At 47.7% G+C, this 18,953-nt stretch overlaps 1 protein-coding gene across 1 annotated transcript in view; it reads right to left on the reverse strand.

The window, feature by feature from the left end:
• BLACAT1 (BLACAT1 overlapping LEMD1 locus) overlaps nucleotides 1–15,445 on the reverse strand; it is a 32,619-nt gene extending 17,174 nt beyond the window's left edge. The window contains exons 1-2 of the mRNA XM_074977497.1: nucleotides 14,965–15,445; nucleotides 14,358–14,538 (exon numbers count right to left, since the gene is read on the reverse strand). The gene's annotated coding sequence lies outside the window, so the exon portion shown is untranslated. The remainder of the gene's footprint in view (nucleotides 1–14,357; nucleotides 14,539–14,964) is intronic.
• Between the last annotated feature and the right edge of the window lie 3,508 nt (nucleotides 15,446–18,953).

Consider the following 18,953-nt stretch of genomic DNA (forward strand, 5'->3'; position numbering starts at 1 on the left):
GATTACGAATGTTGCCAGATGAGAGAATGCTGGACTAGAGAGGTTCAACTTGTAATACACAGCAGACAACAAGTCAGGACAGAGTCCCTTTAATACACTTCTCCAGCCACCCACCTCCCCCAATTGCCCTTCATTTGACAGCCTTCTGTGACTCCCAATTTAAAAAGGCCCCAGTGTGAGCTCAGAGGCTCACAAACCATGACAACAGGCGGCTTAATGAGTCTTCGCATCTGCAGGGTTTCTTAGCACACTGGCAGCTCTGTGCGTCTCTCTCTCTCTGTGCTGCTGCTTTTTATTCTAATCCAGCAAAGGATCTGCTGAGGTAACAGCTGGCAGAGAGCAAAGTGCCACTGGACAAAGATGTCTGAAGGCGAGTTATGCCGCTAGCTTATTTGTGTCTCCCCAGCGGAAGGGAACTCTCTGCAGAACCAGTCTGGTGTACTTGGAAACTGGCACTGAGAGAAAGAACCAATGCAAATGCCTCGGTCACTTTACACTGACATAACTGCGCCATCCTCAGTTGCTGCTGATTTACACCGGTGCAAGCAAGCAGAGAATCAGGCTCAGCAAGACAGTGGGCCAAATTCTGCCCTATGGACTCGATTCAGTCATTGGGAAGATCCCATTTGACTTCAGTGGCATTCTTGTTAGTGCAATCTGAGCTGACATCATCAGTAGGTGTAAATTTGGCTCTTCAGGAGCCGTGTATTTGAAGTCAATGAATATTTTTGTAAAGTTAAAAAAATTCTCGTCATCTCCCCCATCCCGTCACCCACATACACTTATCCCCCAACATCAGGAATGCCTCCGAAAAAGAATCACAGCTTTATCTCACATTTGGAGGTGGCCAAAATCTGGATCCAGACTCACATTTGTCTAAGCATACACATTCTGTGGGCCCATCCCTAGCTCAAAATTCTTCCTGAAACCCAGGCATATTGCAGGATTATTAGGATTTTTACACTATTTAACAGGGTTTTATGACCTGCACATTTGAGGATATTTAAAGGGCAGTGGATCTTGAGGAGGGGCAGCAGCTGGGACGCAGGCACAGAGACAGCAGACGAGCTCCAGCTAAAACTTGGGGATGCCTCAGCACCCCCTGCACCCAGAGTTCCCACACCTATGGCCCGTTAAGCCGAGGCAGGCAGGCAGGAAGTACTAACAGAAGATCTCCCCATTGTCTGGTCCAGCTGTGCTAGCCTTGACTCTAACATGCAGCTTGGGCAGCATTATTCTGCCAGCATTTCCCTTTGCCAACTATCTGCCACCACATATATACCCACCATGAGCCAGCAGCTCGCAGAAGGTGCTGGCAAACTGGACATAACTGATAGGAAATCTTTGTTTCTAGGCACATGGCCACCTAGACAGAACTAAAGACAAGCTTTAATAAGGCTGAACCTGGAGATAACACACATTTAGCATATGGTCCTTATTGCAGGCACCCAAGTTCCTGCTGAACTAACATCCTGGCCAGCAGCGGGCTGCTATTTGCCATTACTGCTCTGCTTCTCAGCCCCATGGGCCCGAACCAAAAGCACAAAGAGTCTGATACAAAGCCCACTGATGCTTGAGATTTTCCACTGACTTTGATGGACCTTGAATCAGGACACAGGCCATCGGGACACCAATGGACCATATCCTGGGGTGGTGCAAATGTATTTAGTTCCAGGGGACTCCTTGCTGATTTATTTCAGCTGAGGATCTGGCCCCAAGAGACCTTCCACAGGAAACCAGAGGTGGCAAAATAAAAGTAATAGCCAATACCAAAAGGAAGCCGCAAATGGGAAGACAATATCTACTCCCACCAATGGGGTCCCATTCTCTAGAACCCAGAACACCTCAAGAAGCTGCTCATATCTAGCGAACACATGTTCCTTGTTCTTACACAGCCACCTCCAATTCACTTCACAAGCCGTTGCTAAGTCAAGACCGTTTCCCTTCTACGCTACACTTTCTCTATTAAACAAGGGCAAACAATTACTTACAGACCTCACAGGGAGCCTTAACTAATAAACATTTGCAAAACACTGCAGGATCCTTAAAGGAAAGTTGTTCGGGAAAGTGCAGGCTGTTACTATTGTCAGTGTGCCGTGGCCCTGTTTCAGGAAGACGCTGAAATAGATGGTCAGATTTCCCACCTATGGACCTACCGAAAGGATCACCCAGGTTCTGTGATATTTATCCTCTGAATACTTGCCATAGCATCACGGTGGTACTTTGGACATAAGAGGCTCCCAAGACAGACAGATTTAGCTGCAGATACAAAGCCGCCATCAGAACCTGGGAGGTCTGACTGACAGGACTCCAGCTTCCATTATGGAGCTATTGGCATCTTTAGGGAAGCTTGTTGTAGGGAGACTTTTAAATGTGACCCTTCTGCCTTTCATTCAGGGAGCGGACAATGATGAACGAGCTGAAAAGAATGGAGGCAAACACAGCTGAGCCTAATGCTCCTGTCCTTCTTGAAAAGGTAGAGAAAGGATCCTGAAGGAGCAAGGAATAATTAAAAAATAGAAGCCCGGTTTGATTTGCAAGAGCTGGGCATGCTTCACAGGAATGGCACAGCCCTTTCTATTTAAGGGAGAAGATCCTTTGGATAAAGCCCTGTGCAGCAGAGGAAAAAATGCAGGGTGCATTAAAAATGTTAAGCCAGAAAATTCTCTTTAGTCAATTGCACAGGCCCAGGCTGTGTTTGTCACTGTCACAATGATGAATTGGGAGCTGTCTGAAATCAGCACGCTCACTTTAATAATGTCACTTTCTCTGAGTCCTAATAAATGTCTTTCTGAACCAGCTGGACAGAACCTATTCCTTAGCCCAGCAATTACTGATTTACTAGGTTTTGCTTTTTCAACTCCAGCTATTCTGAACAGGCAGGGCGGGCTGATGAAATGGGAAATCTGTATTTTATCTTAGACTTTCCCGGCTGTATTTTCCCTCTCCTTCACAATTGTATGGCAAAAGGCAGTGTATTCTTATGGTCAGAGCAAACAACTGGGAACCGGGACTTGTAGGTTTTATTCCCAGCTCTGCCCCTGATTCACCATGTATTCTTGAGGGAGTCACTTCTAGTGCAGAGATGGTGCACCAAAGCAGACCTGTGTGTACACTGCTGCAACATGTCCACATTAGGAATTTATACCAGAGCAAAAACTGATGTAGGTACTTGGCTGCAATAATCTTCCATATAGAGAAGGCCTTGATCTCACCATCTGTAAAATGGTTAATGTTAGTTTGTTAGTTATCTCCCAGGCAGGTTGTGTGGCTTAATGAAGAACAGTAAAATGCTATGAGATCTTGCTTAGAGACCCACAAAGAGACAAAAATCTGATCAGATTGACTCTTGTTTAAATTAAAAAAAAATGCCATTAAGGTCAGTTGACCAGAATCACAAATGCCCTGTCCCTTGTGTGGCAATTTACATTGCCAGAATAAAATCAGAGTAAAATGTTTTCTGGTAACATTTTACACCTACTTTACAATGATGCAAACAGTGCATTGGGCTCAGAGGAGTTTCTACAGGAATACAGTGGTATAACTGAGGACTAAGTGTCCACCTGGGTAGTTATACTGATATAATTACTAATACTTTGCCCTGTCAACAAGCCTGAAATAAAAATCAGACCCAGAATTTTTATCCTAAGGGGATAGTAACACTGGAAAAAAAGACACGTACATTTTTCCCTCCCTTGAAGTCATTAGACCAAATTCATCTACAGAGCAACTCTGCTACTGTCAGGTTGACCAACCAATTTTATCTTGTGGTATCATGTGTTGTTACTCTTAAAATAGCTACAGCCATATCCATTGGGCTCTGCTTTGGGTGAGGATGAATGAGGTGAACCTTCTTTTCCCACAGCTAAAAATGGAGTTGCGGATGGTTTGTCACCATGTGTCACAGAATCATAGAATATTAGAACTGCGAGGGACCTGTCAAGTCATCAAAAACAGTCCCCTGCCCTGACGGCAGGACCAAACACCATCTGGTGTGACTGGTCCTTTAACTGTCCTGGCAAAGGTTTGCGCAGAAATTCTGAGGTTTCAAGTCATGTGATTTTCATGCCACTCCCATTTTGCTTTTCCGAGAAATGTAATCAAATTAGCTTTTTATTCTCCCGCTATAAAAATGTTGAACAATGCTTAGAACGCCAAATTTCAAAGCTGCCTTTCACTCTCAACAAGACAATTCTTCTTGGGAAATGGGCTCATTTACAATGGAAAGGGGACCCGTTTTTTGCAAAAAAAGTGGGCGGTGAGGCCAATTGTCTGATAAAATGACCTAGTACTGTAAGGTGTCCACATACAGTGGGGATGGGCAGTGTATATAAAGAGCTGAATAGAATCAAATAGCTTGCAATGAAATACGAAAAAATACTCTCAAATTTCAAGCTGTTTCCCCTTCATTGTGGCTATTCCAGCCATCTCTAGCCTTTACAGCCAAGAGTTTCACATGAGATGAGTGATTTTGGGAGCCTAATGTGAGAAGCCTTAAAGACTTACACCAGTAAACAGTGCTGAATGCTCAGGGCCCCTTTCAAACGTCTCATGGAGGACACCCCAAAACAGTCACTTTTTAAAAACCTTGGCCTTTCAAGCTAAGTCTACACGTGAAGCCTACATCGAAGTAGCCTATTTCGATGTAGCGACATCAAAATAAGCTATTTCGATGAATAACGTCTACACGTCCTCCAGGGCTGGCAACGTCGACGTTCAACTTCGACGTTGGGCAGCACCACATCGAAATAGGCGCTGCGAGGGAACGTCTGCACGCCAAAGTAGCACACATCGAAATAAGGGTGCCAGGAACAGCTGCAGACAGGGTCACAGGGCGGACTCAACAGCAAGCCGCTCCCTTAAAGGGCCCCTCCCAGACACAGTTGCACTAAACAACACAAGATACACAGAGCCGACAACTGGTTGCAGACCCTGTGCATGCAGCGTGGATCCCCAGCTGCCGCAGCAGCAGCCAGAAGCCCTGGGCTAAGGGCTGCTGCACACGGTGACCATAGAGCCCCACAGGGGCTGGAGAGAGAGCGTCTCTCAACCCCTCAGCTGATGGCCACCATGGCGGACCCCACTATTTCGATGTTGCGGGACGCGGATCGGCTACACGTGCCCTACTTCGACGTTCAACTTCGAAGTAGGGCGCTATTCCCATCCCCTCATGGGGTTAGCGACTTCGAAATCTCACCGCCTAGCGTCGATTTCAACTTCGAAATAGCGCCCAACACGTGTAGCCGTGATGGGCGCTATTTTGAAGTTGCTGCCACTACTTCGAAGTAGCGTGCACATGTAGACACGGCCTCAGTCTGTCAGGTTTGTGAGCAATGCCCCAGTATAAAGGCCTACCTTAAGAGATTTAGGACACATATTTTACACAGTAACCCAATTTCAAAAGCCAGCAGACTCTGGGAAGCACAGTTCTGGTCTCAGATTTGGCTGGATTGATCTTTACTCTTGATTGTTGCAATCAGTCCTATCACCTAGGCAGTTAGTAGTCACTACTGCATGCTGTGTCACGGCTTTAAGAATTAAATGAATATCATAGGATTGGAGTCCAGAGCCACCTGCTCCAAAACCTCTCACTTGAAATGGCAGAGCCTCTATCTCCTTTCACTATTAGAAGTACAAGGAGATGCTGAATCCATCCAGGAGAGGGGCTGCCTCACATACACACCAGCCACTTCATTACAACACTCTGCATGCCAGTTGCTGTATCCTGGGTAATTTTACCTCAGTATCCACATTATTTAATCTGTTTTTTTATTTCCACTTCTACAATTATGCTTATTACTTTTTTTCAAGTACTCTGGGTGCTTGGCTCATTATAACCAATCTAAGGTGAAAACCAGTTAAGAGTATCAACCCATAATTTACTGTTGGATACTTAAAAAAAAACAACAGAAGAGACCACAAAAGAACTAAATCAAAAAGAAATTCTGTCCCTTTAAGAAGAGATAATGAACCAAAGCACTGTTTCTGAGGCCATGTGTTTGCTGAGAATTGCTAATTAAAACATCACTTCTGTAAAGTATGCTGATCCATTGATTCTTCCCCCCACACAGTTAATTTGCTGCTAGGAAGGCAAAGTCGCAAGGGTCCTCATTATAAAAATTTCACTGGCTGCAGCTAAAGGTTGTAATTAATAGGTGCAATAAATTTCAAATGGCCAGCCAGGGCGTTCATTAGTTTCAGGCTGACTCAGCACCAGTGGGGTAGCCTGTTACTTAATAACCCATTTTCAAGCAGAAGTGGAGGTGGAGTGGAGAAGTGGAGGGAGGCATCCCATGATACATTCAGTAGATCCATATCTTTCCATAGATAGCAGAGCTGAGCGAACAGTTCATAGCAAAAAAAACTGCAAAGCTCCAGACATATCCCCCACCCACTTCATTATCCATGGACCAGGTACAATGTGGGCAAGCTCCCCACATCATTAGCGCAACAATACATTGCAGTCTGACCCTGGAAAGAGGGGCCACAACTAAGCTATAAGAGAGGAGGTCAGTCTCCCATAGCTAGTGCTTGGCCCCTCTGCTGAGGCTGTCAACGAGGGTCCCAGTAGGAGGAGAGGGAGTTTTGGACATCTGTTTCTGAGGAACTGGAGGGAGACCCATCAATGCAAAATACACAATTAGAAAGAAACTGGAACCACTCCGCAACTTGCCTTGAGCTGAGAACCTTTCTGTGACTTTCCACCCAGTTGATAGGGATTTTCCCATGGTGAGCTGGGAGGAAAGCAAACTCAGGGTGAATAAACAGGCCAGTTTGATCCCAGATGTTACTGCAGGGGCTCATTAGGAATGGTGTGGCCTAGGGCACATGGGTTCTGCTCTTCAGCTCACAGGCACCAATGGAAAGATTCCTACTGGCTTGAAAGAGCTTTGGATCAGCCCCTTAGCAATAAGCAGACAGAGGGGATTGGCTAACAAGTGCAGATGAAAATGGTATCTGCGGCCTCTTGAGACAGAATTAAATAAGAACAGCAGCATCTTCCTTCCTCGTATCTCATCCCCCAATGCTCTCTGCTTAGAGTGGGTTAAAGGAGCTCGGTGTGACTGAGGGGAAGGAAAAGCAGCCTCTTCCCTCATTACCAGACTGCTGCAGGTTTCATAAAGCACGGCTTGCTGGTGTGTTATCATCTGGCTGTAATTAAAATATAAATAATTGCAACTTCCGCTCCTGAGCCTTTTATTACACTCTGCAGGGAAATTGCTCCCACTCATGTGATTGTCTTCATGTGCCCAGCTGACCCCGCAAGAAACCCAATGCTCCAGCTCTGTTTGTAAGGAGGGGGAAATGTGTGAACACAGCCCTAAGCACCAAGATTGCACCCTAGTACATAGGAGAGGAGAGATATAACTGCTCTCACCTATAGGAAGCCATCAATGCTAGGATGCATAGTTGTGTCTTCCTGTCCTGTGCACAAAAAATACTTGCTGGGATTTAGGGTGTCAGTCCCAGTGTCTTGACTTGCCCCTGTCTTCAGTTCTCTGCAGCGCTGAAAGGAGTCAAGGATATTGTAACAATCCAATCACTCCAGTCACTTGCTTTTCAGGGCAGGAGACAGAAGTATTACAATGACATTAAATAGCTTGAGAAAAACAAGGGAGGGGGACTTTGAACTTTCTTAGAGCACTTCCTTTTGTTATGGATGAGATTTCCAAAGCAATCCAAGAGAGGGACACCCAGCTCTCCTGTTAAACGTAACAGCAGGTAGGTGTACAGTCTTCAAGGCTGCTTTGAAAATCTCTCCCAATGTTGGTTAGTTCAACTAAAGGTTGATCCCCTCTCGTTCAATGCCCTCAGGACATGACTGGTGCCAGACAAGAGAATTTGCTGGCCGATGAGAGGTCAGTATTTTCTAGTACATTACCTACACTTCCACAGCTGACTGGGCTCTTTAAAGACATTTAGGGGTAAATTACAGCTCAATAACAGCACAGAACACTGAGAGCCAGGACTGGTGGCGGGAAACAAACTTTATGGGACTGCGGGAAACTTGGCCACACCTGTGATAAGAGGTCCTCCGGCTCACTAAACTCATGCTGGATTATGGAGTTTGTCAGCCAGGAGAGTTTCTGACTAGAGAGGTTCAACCTGTCGTCATTTTGGTTTTGTTATAACACCAGTGGCAGAGTTTTTGCCTTGTCTCCTACAGTCAGGTCACAGAGTTCCGGCTGGGATCAGAGGTGAAGTGTGCCTGGAGAAGGGATTTCTATTAAATTATATGAAAGCTTCAAAGGGAAGTTGCCAGCGGAAACTCATCATCTGCTCCCTGCACTAGGAGAAAGGGATGTTATTAAACTCTTTGACCCTAACTCAAGCACTGGAGGCTGGAATCCAAAAGTCTGCCCCTGGATGTGGGCAGTAACGCTTGTCTACACTTGAAGGCTAATCCAGATTAAGAAAGTGTGTGGATAAAAGATCAATATTCCCGGACAATTCCATGCATGGACACTCTTCAAGCTGGTCTATACAGGGACTTATTCCTGATTAGTATATTCTGAATTATCTTAATTCATTTTTATAACAGACCAAACCGGATCCAAACACTCCTCAAACTTTGGAGTGTTCAAAAATATGAATCCAGGTCTTATAGCTTGGGTTGGCTCTTTGGCTTGGCAAGAATATAGTCCATCTGCAAAAAAAATGCTAAGGATGAAAAAAGAGTTTCTGGCACATGTTTAGCCCTAGATCCAGTGGGCTTTCTGTAAAAAAAGAAAAAGAAAAAAAAAAAGAGGAGCTGTACTCAGCTGGCTCCCTGCTCCTTTCTCCAGCCAATCCTGTGGCTGGGGCTGCCAAGGCACCGCTACAGAACTGGCACAAAAAAGCACTGCCTAGATCCATTTATTTTAGATGGACAGAGTCCATGACAGGTGATCAGAGGAATCCCTCACACTCCTTTACCCCAGCCAGATTTCCATCCAATGCAGTGTTGAACACAAACGTGGCTGAGTGGTATCTCTCTCTTTCTGAAGCTCCTGCTTTGCTAAAAGAAAAATCAATAGCATAAAGGGTAGTCAAAAGGAGTCTCAGGAGACGAGCCTCTAGCCCGCATTCTTCAGACAGGCTGCCAATAATCTTGTTCCGAGCAGCTTTGCCCGACAGCCGCCAAAATATTAATGGGGGCTGCAGCCGTTTCTGTTTGGGTATTTTGAGCTCCTTCGCAATCTCTCAGTGCCTGTTGACAATAAGACACAATTACCACTTAAAAACCGTGCCTGTAAACATGCACCAGCTTTCCGGCCTCCTGACTATAAAGGTGGCATGTTGTGCACTCCATATTCATGAAACAAAGATACAAATTAACCCAGCTCGGCTGTTGGATTAGCTGCAGAATGAAGCACTGCAATTACCAGAGATGACTGAGGCTAATCAGGATGAACAGGTACCATGTAAGGAGAGCTGGGATCCTGGGAGAGCAATCCTTTTCATCCACATTCCCCATTTAAATCACCCCTGTCATTAGGGAAGCGTGGGGGGCCCAGGAGCAGCTGCACTGTTCATTAGGAATTCATTCCGGAACAGCACGCAGATCTCAGGGCCATACATTCCGCAGGAGTTTTACCACAATTCAAGATGGGTTAATGTACCATTAACAGAAAAAGGGGATTTTGCTCATTACTTTCCCAGCACAACAAAACATTTTGGTTTACGACAAAGACGGTGGTTAAATGGGCTCGTTAATTTTTTTTTTCCCTCTCCCATTATTGCTGGTGAATTCTCCGAGCTATCCCAGACTGGAGCACTGAACCATCAGAGTCCTGTTCCTTCCCTACAAGCTGGCCAAGATCAGAGAAACAGAGGTTCTTGTTGCATTTGAAGGTATGTCTCCACTAGGAAATTAGGTTAAATTTGTTAAGGTTGATTTTATAGCGCCCAATTTTGTAAAGTCAAAGGTGCAGGTCCACACTTGGTCAGAAAGTTAATAAAGATTTAACTGCAGGGTGGATGCTAGTGATGGAGACTGGCAAACTTTGTGAGTTAGCAAATCCCCTCTCCCTATAGAAAACCCCAACCCACCAAAAATACCTTACCACCACCACAAGATCGGCTTTGTTTAATGTTGTCTAGCATTGCTTATTTACATGGCACACTCTTGCTAATTCTCCTTATTTTACCATGAGTCTTGGGATATATGGTGCTTTTCTGAAATCCCCAGCTCCCCGAGACACATGGGAAGCTCCACTTTCACTTTTTCCAAAAGGATAAGTTTCTAGCCCTCCTGGTGGTGGTGAAAAGTTTAAGATGGGAACCACTACCAACTCAAAGTTCAGAAAGTTACAAAAAAGAATAGCAAAATTAATACATTTCAAAAAGCCTCCTGATTTGGCATGTCTGGGTTGTGATTTCCAAAATGCTTGGCTTGGAGATCTCAGATGCACATTTTTTCACTGTGTGACCAAATGTGCAGGAGAAGGTAACTTAGTCTAGTTAGCAGGGTACCTCCCCGTTGCATGTTCCTTGCTGCTCAGTCTGAACCACGAATCTGGGTGAGACCCTGCTCGGTTTTGTAATTGAGGATTATTGGGTTTGAGGATTAGCAAGGTGAGAATTAACACAGCTCTGCTGTATGAATCTTGTCATCTTTCTCCCATCACCCCCTTCCGTCCCCCCCCACCCCCCGAGTCTCCTTATGGCAGAGCAGCAGCGGCAGCTTCACAGAAGACACTGGGACACATCCAGTGGCACATCCAGTGGCACATTCATATGCTTCACTGAAGGCAGCAGAGCTATGCCCGTTTCCATCAGCTGAGGGTTTGGCCTCTCTGTGTTTACTGCCCCCAGCTGTGCCCTGGAAGTGCAAAGAGAGAAGGGGAGCCTGGGTGTGCAGGGTGGGATCAAAGTAAAAGAGATTAGAAGGCCCTGTCTCTTCTGTGGACACCTGTGGGCTCCTGCTATAGAAAGGAGACAATACATGAGAGAAAGGGCTTTTATAATTACCTGGTGGCTACTTTCGGTGGGTCTAGTTAGCTGGCACTCAGTCTCCATAGGAAATGGTCTGGCCCTGGCCCTGAGCCTTTTGTCCTCAAGAGCTGCAGGTGGGGGAGCTTTGAACTGTGTGAGAAAAGCCCGGCACTAAAAAAGAAATTCAAAGCCTCACTCCTATAGATTTCTTACAGCAGTCATGCAGCCCTGGCCGCACCAAAGCCGCCTTTCAGCTCTGAATGAGGAAGGGCTCTGGAAGTCGGACATCCCCTCCCCCCCGCCATCCCTTCTTTGTCTGTCTCTTTGCTAACCACACTCTACACCATTTGTCCTGCTAAACCTTCAAGGTCATGCAAGGCTTCAATGCTCCCTTTCACTTGCTATTTGTTACCAAATACGTATGGGTGATTAAAAAGGGATCAGGAATCCGTGCCGACTGCAGAGGTGCCTGAGAAGGTGGAGTCATCCCTCTGTGTAGCCCATGGCTTTCAGCCCTACATGAGTTAGGAAAAGCAATCACATAGGAATAAAAAGCCATAGACCACAGCAGAGGGCTTACCGAGGATAAGCCAGCAGTCTTTAGGGAAGTAAAAAAGAAAAGGGAAAGAGGAAAAATAACAAAATAATAACGAAACCTCTCTTTAGTCCCTCTGAGCCAGGGCCACCTCGACTCCATCTGTGACTCTCCAAGGTGCACAGGTTTCCAAGGAAAATTTAATTCAATTCCCACTGAGTAATTTTCTCCACTTCAAAATAAAGTCACTGGCTTACCATGTGACCTCCACCCTCTGCCACTACCTTTATCTTTCTTGGGACATCCCTGAAATGAGTCTGATGGCCTCAGCTTAGCTGCTTTTACCGAACAGGATCTGCTGTCTGATGCAGGCCATCATGGCAGCTTTACCTCATGTTGCCTCCGCTAATTACCTAAAGCCTGTTGTGGCCTGGATGGGAAGCCTACAAAGAGCTGGTGCCTGTTCCCACGGGAGCGCTAACTCCAGCCAAACACCTAGGAGTTTTGCTCGAGTGAGGCCTGTGGGACTTGCCTGGCAGGGTGGGTGAATCGCCACCTGTCTGAATGAAGTACACGAAGGGCTGTGCTGGACTGGAGGGGACATAGTCTGATCTTAGCTACACCATGTAAATCCAGGGTAACTGAAGTCTGTGGCATAACTCTTTGTTAACTGAGTGCAGAATCTGGCCGTAGGTATTTTTAAGTGCTGTTGCGTTCAGAAGAATGACAGGAAAAGGGGTGTCTTGAGGGTATGTATTTATGGGCAGCAGTTTCCACCATTTACAAATCAAAAGCTCTCATATCCCAGCTTTTCTTCATCTGCCTCTTTTAACTTTGTCAGCAATGCAGGTTTTGCAGTCAGAGCTTTGTTGGCAAGGCAGCTGATGGTGCAGCTACCATACGGGGCTGATTCTGCTCCCACACTTGTGCACATTGTCAGTAGCTTCACCGCAGTCAGTGCCATTCCTCTGGGTAATACTACAGGTTGAACCTTTCTGGTCCAGGACTCTTTGGTTTGGCAGAACAACGGATGTTGCTGGACCACTGATCCCCTGGACCAGAAAGCCCTGGGAAGCCGGCAACCAGGAGCGGAGCTGGGGGTCTGGTGGCTAGGGCTGTCCATGAAGCTGGGAGGCCAGCAGAGCCCAGAGGCAGTGGAGCCCAAGGGGGCAGTGCAGCACAGCAGCCCAGGGCTGGCTGTAGAGCCTGGTGGTCAGGAGGTAAGCCCAGCAGGGTCTGCTGAGATCCCCAGGAGAGCCTGGAACCCAGCAGCAGAGGTGCCGGAACTGGCCTCCCCTGGTTCAGCAAACTCCCTGCTTCAGGACCCGTCAGGTTCTGAGGTGGAGGACCAGGGAGGTCCAACCTGTAGAGTGAGGAAGAGGAGGGTCAGGTAAATAGCATGCACCAGGCTCTTCCCCTACCATGTGGACTATTGCAGGGCAAAGAGAATAATGCTGGGGTTGTGACAGTAAAGTCAACTGCAGTTTCTTTCCAAGTTTGTCCATGCAATTTGTTTGTCCTCCCATTTCCAAGGGCCAGGCTACAGTTCTTCTCTAGCTGCTATGATAATAAATGGCACTGGCTACTAGAATAAATTAATGTATAACACCATTCAGCCACACAAGGTGCATGAGACATAACTTTCTCTGTTGGCTGTTGAACAAAGAAAGACTTTTGATGAGAGTATATTTCTCAGGTAGATTGTCTCCTCGGCTGCCTCTTCCAAGAAATCAGTCGCTGTCTGCACACAATCAGAGGCAGCTACAGAAAAGACCCCTCTGGACAAGGTAAAGCATTTTCATACAAGAGGAACAGAAGAAATGCTCTCAATAGCTTTTTTGGAGGCATAGAAATAGTCCTTGTTCATTAGCAAATGCCTCTGCATCCCAGTGTAAAGCAGAAAAGCTTCGCTGAAGTCAATGAAGCTACACAGATTTATGCAGCTCAAGGTCTGGCCCTCTGCCTTTTTCTGTGCATACACTGTTGTCGCTCACACTTGTTCAGCAACAGTGATTGCTAATTACCAGGATCTGATGAAGTCAGCTCTGTTTCTGAGTCTAAGAAATTCCCTTCCATTGCCTCAGTAAAAATCCTTGGGAAATTCAATTTCTCTCAAATGATAGAGTCAGCAGATTGGGGAAAACCTTACACCCTGAAGTATGTAATAGTGCACAGGCCTTTCTCTTATAAGCCAAACTGCTGAAGCATATGGATGGCCCTGAAATGTTGGTTGCCAACATCCTGTTACTTTTAACAATCAGACATGAATGCAAGGAAAAAGGCACCATTGTCCACTATGGTCCTCGGTAGACTCATTTGCTTTATGGCAGCATAGCTTTTATATGGACAACACCAGGTTTCCCTCTATTTTTTTCCATTCATGGGCAGAATATGTTTTGTTATGAGCACTGAGGTATGTGCAGATGTGCACCCCCACCACAGAAACACACGCTACTGGCTGTGGGTGCTGTGAGCACTCTGCTAAATAGCTGTGCGGCACCTGAATCTCTCCTGGGTGGCCACTCAAGTGCTCATGGTAACACTCCTGTCCTATATGGACTCCTTTGCTGTATGGCAACACAGCCTTTATATGGGCAACAGAGCATGGATGGGCTTATACAGGCTTTGTGCAGACCTGCTATCAGCTTGGGCCAATGTGAGCATATGCACTGTTTGCCACCTGCATTGTTCTATATTGTTGTGCACCATACAGGAGTACTATGCTGCATGGCTACCTACACAGTCCTTTGTTGATGCTCATGCTGGATGCTGACCTATTATGAGTCCACTAGGGCTTTATATCAAACTGCTCCATATGCCTATGGATTCCTATATAGTCACACAAACTCTGTGCCCGCCTGCTCCTATATGCCTATTAAAGGCCAGTGCTGAAAATAAAGCTTACCTAGTTTTCCAGAGTCTGATGCAGTCAGCCTCCAAGCCAGGAGCCTCTGTGGAGTCAGCATTAATTGCTAGGAGAGACACCTCCCTCAGCTGCTGCTCTGGCGCCCAAGCACTTTCCAAGATGTGTGGGGAGCAGGAGTTGGAGCAGACCAGGCCAATTCCTCTTCAATCCATGCCCCCTCCTGGTACAATGGCAACATGGTGCTAAAGCCTGTCTCTTTACTCCATCATTCAGGACTGGGAAGACCCAGGAGGAACCTGCTGTGCTTTTAACACCCCCATGACACTGAAACAACCAGCCCATCCCTGCTCAAACCACCAGGGTAACCCCCAGCTCCTTCCTGCTCCCTCAGTCTCAGCCCAGGAGAAGACTGCTCTGCACCCTTTGAGAGCATCACACGGGTCTCCAAAGGGGGAGGCTCACGCACTGTGGCCCGCTAAATGCCATCCCGGCTCTTTCATCAGCATCGTCCACTCCCCCACTTCCCCCCACCCCGCAGGCTGCACTCAGCCCTAATCAGACCCACCAGCCCCCACCAGGGAGAGGATTGAAGGGGCACATCCTGTTCAAAGCTACAAAGCTGACCACTGGGCACGGACGACCTCACCTTTGGTGGAGCGACATCGTCACGGTGGGGCTGGTACGCCGAGCCAGCCGATCTGGAGATGGGCTTGGAAAACAGCAACAACTTCCCTCCCACACCCTGCCGGCTAGCAGAGGTGAGATCTCCTTCCCAGTCTCCCACAAACGGCCTCCTCCATGGCTATTGAATCACAGGTTTTTGGGGGAGCAGGGAGCACAACCAGCCTTGGGGCGATCCAGTGAGGAGCGCTGTACGGCCCGACTCCCCCTCACACCTCCTCCTACCGGCCTGCCTCAGAAATCTGAGCAGCACCCAATTCAACCTGAGTCATTTTTTAAACCGCTGACACCTCCCCTGCCTGCTGGCCCCTCTGCCTCTCCACCACTAACCAAGCCCTTGCAGTTCCCTTGCCTACTTGAGATGGTGCAGCACCACGGGGCTGGGTATGGGAGAGGGTGGTCAGGTATTTCTCCAGCCATAATTCTGCAGAGCCGGGCTAACAAAGGCTCTATTGAACTCCCGCCTCTCTGGTCTGTGAAGCAGAAACCTCTTGTATCTACTTCACTGCCTTTGATCTAACTCCCTCAGTGGGATGTGTATTACTCACATCCCAGTGCTGGGGGATGGCTGCCAGGATGAGGGTGGGAAGGAGTAAGCCTCTCCTCCCCTCCTCACCCCCACTTTGGAAAGCAACCTGCTGGCTAGCCTGCAAGCGATCACCCGGCCCTATCCTCCCGCCGCAGCTCTTCCACATTCTGAGTCTCTCTCACAGACACAAGTCTGCTTCCCAACCCTGCTGGCTCTTTACCCTGGGTGTGAAATACATCAGCCTCCCAGGCCCAAGATGTCAAGAGATGAGCTATGCACACTTCACATTCACCTTTTATCATTTGCTTGGCAGAGTCTCAGCTCTACGGTTCCTCTCTTGCCCCGAGATCACTGAACATGGTGGAACAAGGAAAAGACTTTTACTGGCATCTCGCTAAGGGGCAAACAATGAAAACATCTCACTGGGTGCCCCAATCTTCTGAGTCTTGAATGCACAATTCCCTGGGGGGCAGGGGATGTTTAGCTCTGGGGGCTTTTAGGAGGAGTGTGGGGTAGAGGGGTCCATGCAATGTGCAGGTTGTTTGATTACCCATTCACAGCCTGATCAGATGGCGCTGAGCATGTTTAGCCCCTATTGTCTTCTGCTCAGGGGACAGATTTCTCAGAAGCAATCGGCACCTAGCAGCTTTTGCTGTCACTCTAATGGGCAGCTTTTCCTAAGAGCTGAGCACCCACCAGAGTGACCTCTGCTGAGAATTCAGCTACCTGCTTATCTCCCAGAGCTCTCCTGAACAGCTGACCCCAGTACTGGGAACTGGACCCTTTGGAAATTCTGGACAACAGCACTGAAGTTCCTTGGATCACTTCTGGCCAGATTTTCAGAGACATTCTGGTGCCTAAAGATGAAAAGAGGCATCCAGGGGGATTTTCAAAGGGCCTAAGCAGGCTGGGTGCCTAACTCCCATTGGCTTCAAACTCCCACCAGCACTTATTTGTACCGTTGCAGATCTGGCCAGGAGGTACTTGAAATTCAATAGGACTAAGTCCCTGTATCACTTACGTCCTTTAAGAAATTTCCCGTTCTTGCCTAGGTGCCTGATTATCAGGAAGTGTCAGCCCCAGCTGCTCCTCCTGGCTTCAGCTCCCTATGTACCCTCTGGAAATCAGTCACGAACGGAACGGGTGTCTCCAGTTTCAGACGCAATTAGTAAACCCTAATCTGCAAGTTTAGGCCCTGGTACTGCCACCTCCCCTCCGGCCACTTCTCCTTTCACTCGCCCTCCCCCTCATTCCTCAGGTGCTTTCATTCCACGGCTGCCTGGTCTCAAAAGAACTGAGACATTTAAAAAGAGTCACTTCCCAGGTGCTACAGAGGCCCTATTCTTCTCCTGCCTCTGTCTGCTCTGAGCTCTCATTGTTCACCATGACTCCACACATTCTTGAGCCTCTGACGAGAGCCTCATTGCCATTTCCGTGTTGGGCAGCAGCGAGGGGTGTGTGTGTGAGAGCAAAGAGTGAATTAGACATAGCAAAAATAAATAAAAACAGACAGACAGCAGCTATCCAGACTAGATCAGATCTGCCACCCATCTCCTCTGGTACCCTATCTCCCACAAAGGCCTGCACTAAATGCATCAGTGGAAGTTACAAAACCCGCCCTGCAATTATGGCATAAGCCGTCTCTGGGCAAAGTTTCTTCCTGACCCCCGTCACCCAGGAGCAGGCTCATGCCCTGAAGCAGGAGAGTACAACCAAACAACTTGTTCATTTTTTTTTAACAACTCACTGTTATCACTCAGGAGAGCAGCTGAAGTCAGTGCGCTGGGAGCCAGCGGGGCAAAGGAATCTAAGCTGTTTCAAGACCACCCTGGATAAACGTGCAGAGGGAATAGCACAGTGAGGTTGCCCACAATAACATATTGGCCATCTGTGATTTCTGTTAGCAAATATATGCAACGGCCGGAGATGGACACCAGCTGGGGAGGCTCCTGAGCAGTGGCAACAGGTGAGAGAGGTTCCAAAGGTGTCACCAGTCACATGCCCCTGCCTGGTCCTCTTCCCACCCATGCTTTACCCATGCCCATCCTCTACCTTTCCCATGGTCCCTCTGCCCATGCTCTATCCTGCTTCTCCCTCTCCTTCTGCTCTTCCCCGATCCACCCCTTCCCGTAGGAGGGGCGGGACACCCCGCACTCACCAGAAGCAGCACAGCGCTGATGATGAATGCAGGAGGGGGGATGCTGGGGGTGCACATGAGTCCCTGTGCACCCCCACGTGTCGCCCCTGTTTCTTGAGTTACTACATAAAATTCTTCCCCTGGCATCTGGCTGGTGGGTCTTGCCCACATGCTCAAAGCATAACTGATGCCACATTTGGGATTGGGAGGGAAATTCTCCCCAGGTCAGATTGGCAGAGACCCTGTTTTGTTTTCTGTTGTTTTGTCTTGTCTTCCTCTGCGATCTGGGCTATGAGTCACTCACTGGCTGGAATTAAAATGACTGGTGGACTCTCTGTAGTTCGAGAGCTTGAAATCAAGCTTTGAGGACTTCTGTAACTCAGCCAACAGTTATGGGCCTACTGCAGGAGAGGGTGGGTGAGCTTCTGTGGCCTGTGATGTGTAGATCAAACTGGATGATCATGATGGTCCCTTCTGGTATCAAAGCCTATGAGAAATGGGCAACAGTCCATTTCCTAGCTAACTTGACAACTGGCTCCAGCACAGGGAGATTAGATCTGTCCAATCACATTTATAAGGATACTTGTACTGTGAATTGGGTATTCGGAGAGTGTCTTTCCTTGTAACAAAGTCATTTCCTTACCTTCAGGCTGCCCTATCAGAGGGAGCCAGGCGCATCTTTGAGGCTAACAATTTCTTAGCCACATCCACCCTGATTGCTGTTTCTTTTTCTTTCATTTCATGCATCTGATGAAGTGAGTTGAAACTCATCAAAGCTTATGCCAAAGTAAAATTGTTAAGCTGCGTCTACGCTACAGAGTTCTGTTGAGAGATATTTCCCGACAGCACCATGTCCACCCCTAATGCAGGTTCCCCCGACAACACCCTCTGTCGACAGAGAGCAGCCAGACTGCCCAGCCCTCTGTCAACAGAACAGCCAACTGGAAGCTCTGCAAACAGGGCTGCCCGGTGAACTGGAAGCCCTTGCTTTTGACAGAGTGCCCCCAGGAACGTCTAAACTATTTTTTGTCGACAGAATCTGTTGACAGAGGCGCTATGCCTCGTATGGTCACAACAGAACTCTGCCAGGGGAAAAAAAAAAAAAGGTCTGTGTTCTGTCGACAGATTCTCGACGGAACACATTCGTAGTGGGGACGTTCCCTAGGTTTGTTGACGGAAGGCCTCTCTGTCAACAGAATTCAGTGGTGTGCGTCCAGCTTTAGCCTTTAAGGTGCCACGAGACTCTGTGCTGTTTTTGCGGAAACAGCCTCACATGGCTACCTCTGAA

The sequence above is a fragment of the Carettochelys insculpta genome, chromosome 26, assembly GCF_033958435.1.
Source record: "Carettochelys insculpta isolate YL-2023 chromosome 26, ASM3395843v1, whole genome shotgun sequence".
Taxonomy (NCBI): domain Eukaryota; kingdom Metazoa; phylum Chordata; order Testudines; family Carettochelyidae; genus Carettochelys; species Carettochelys insculpta.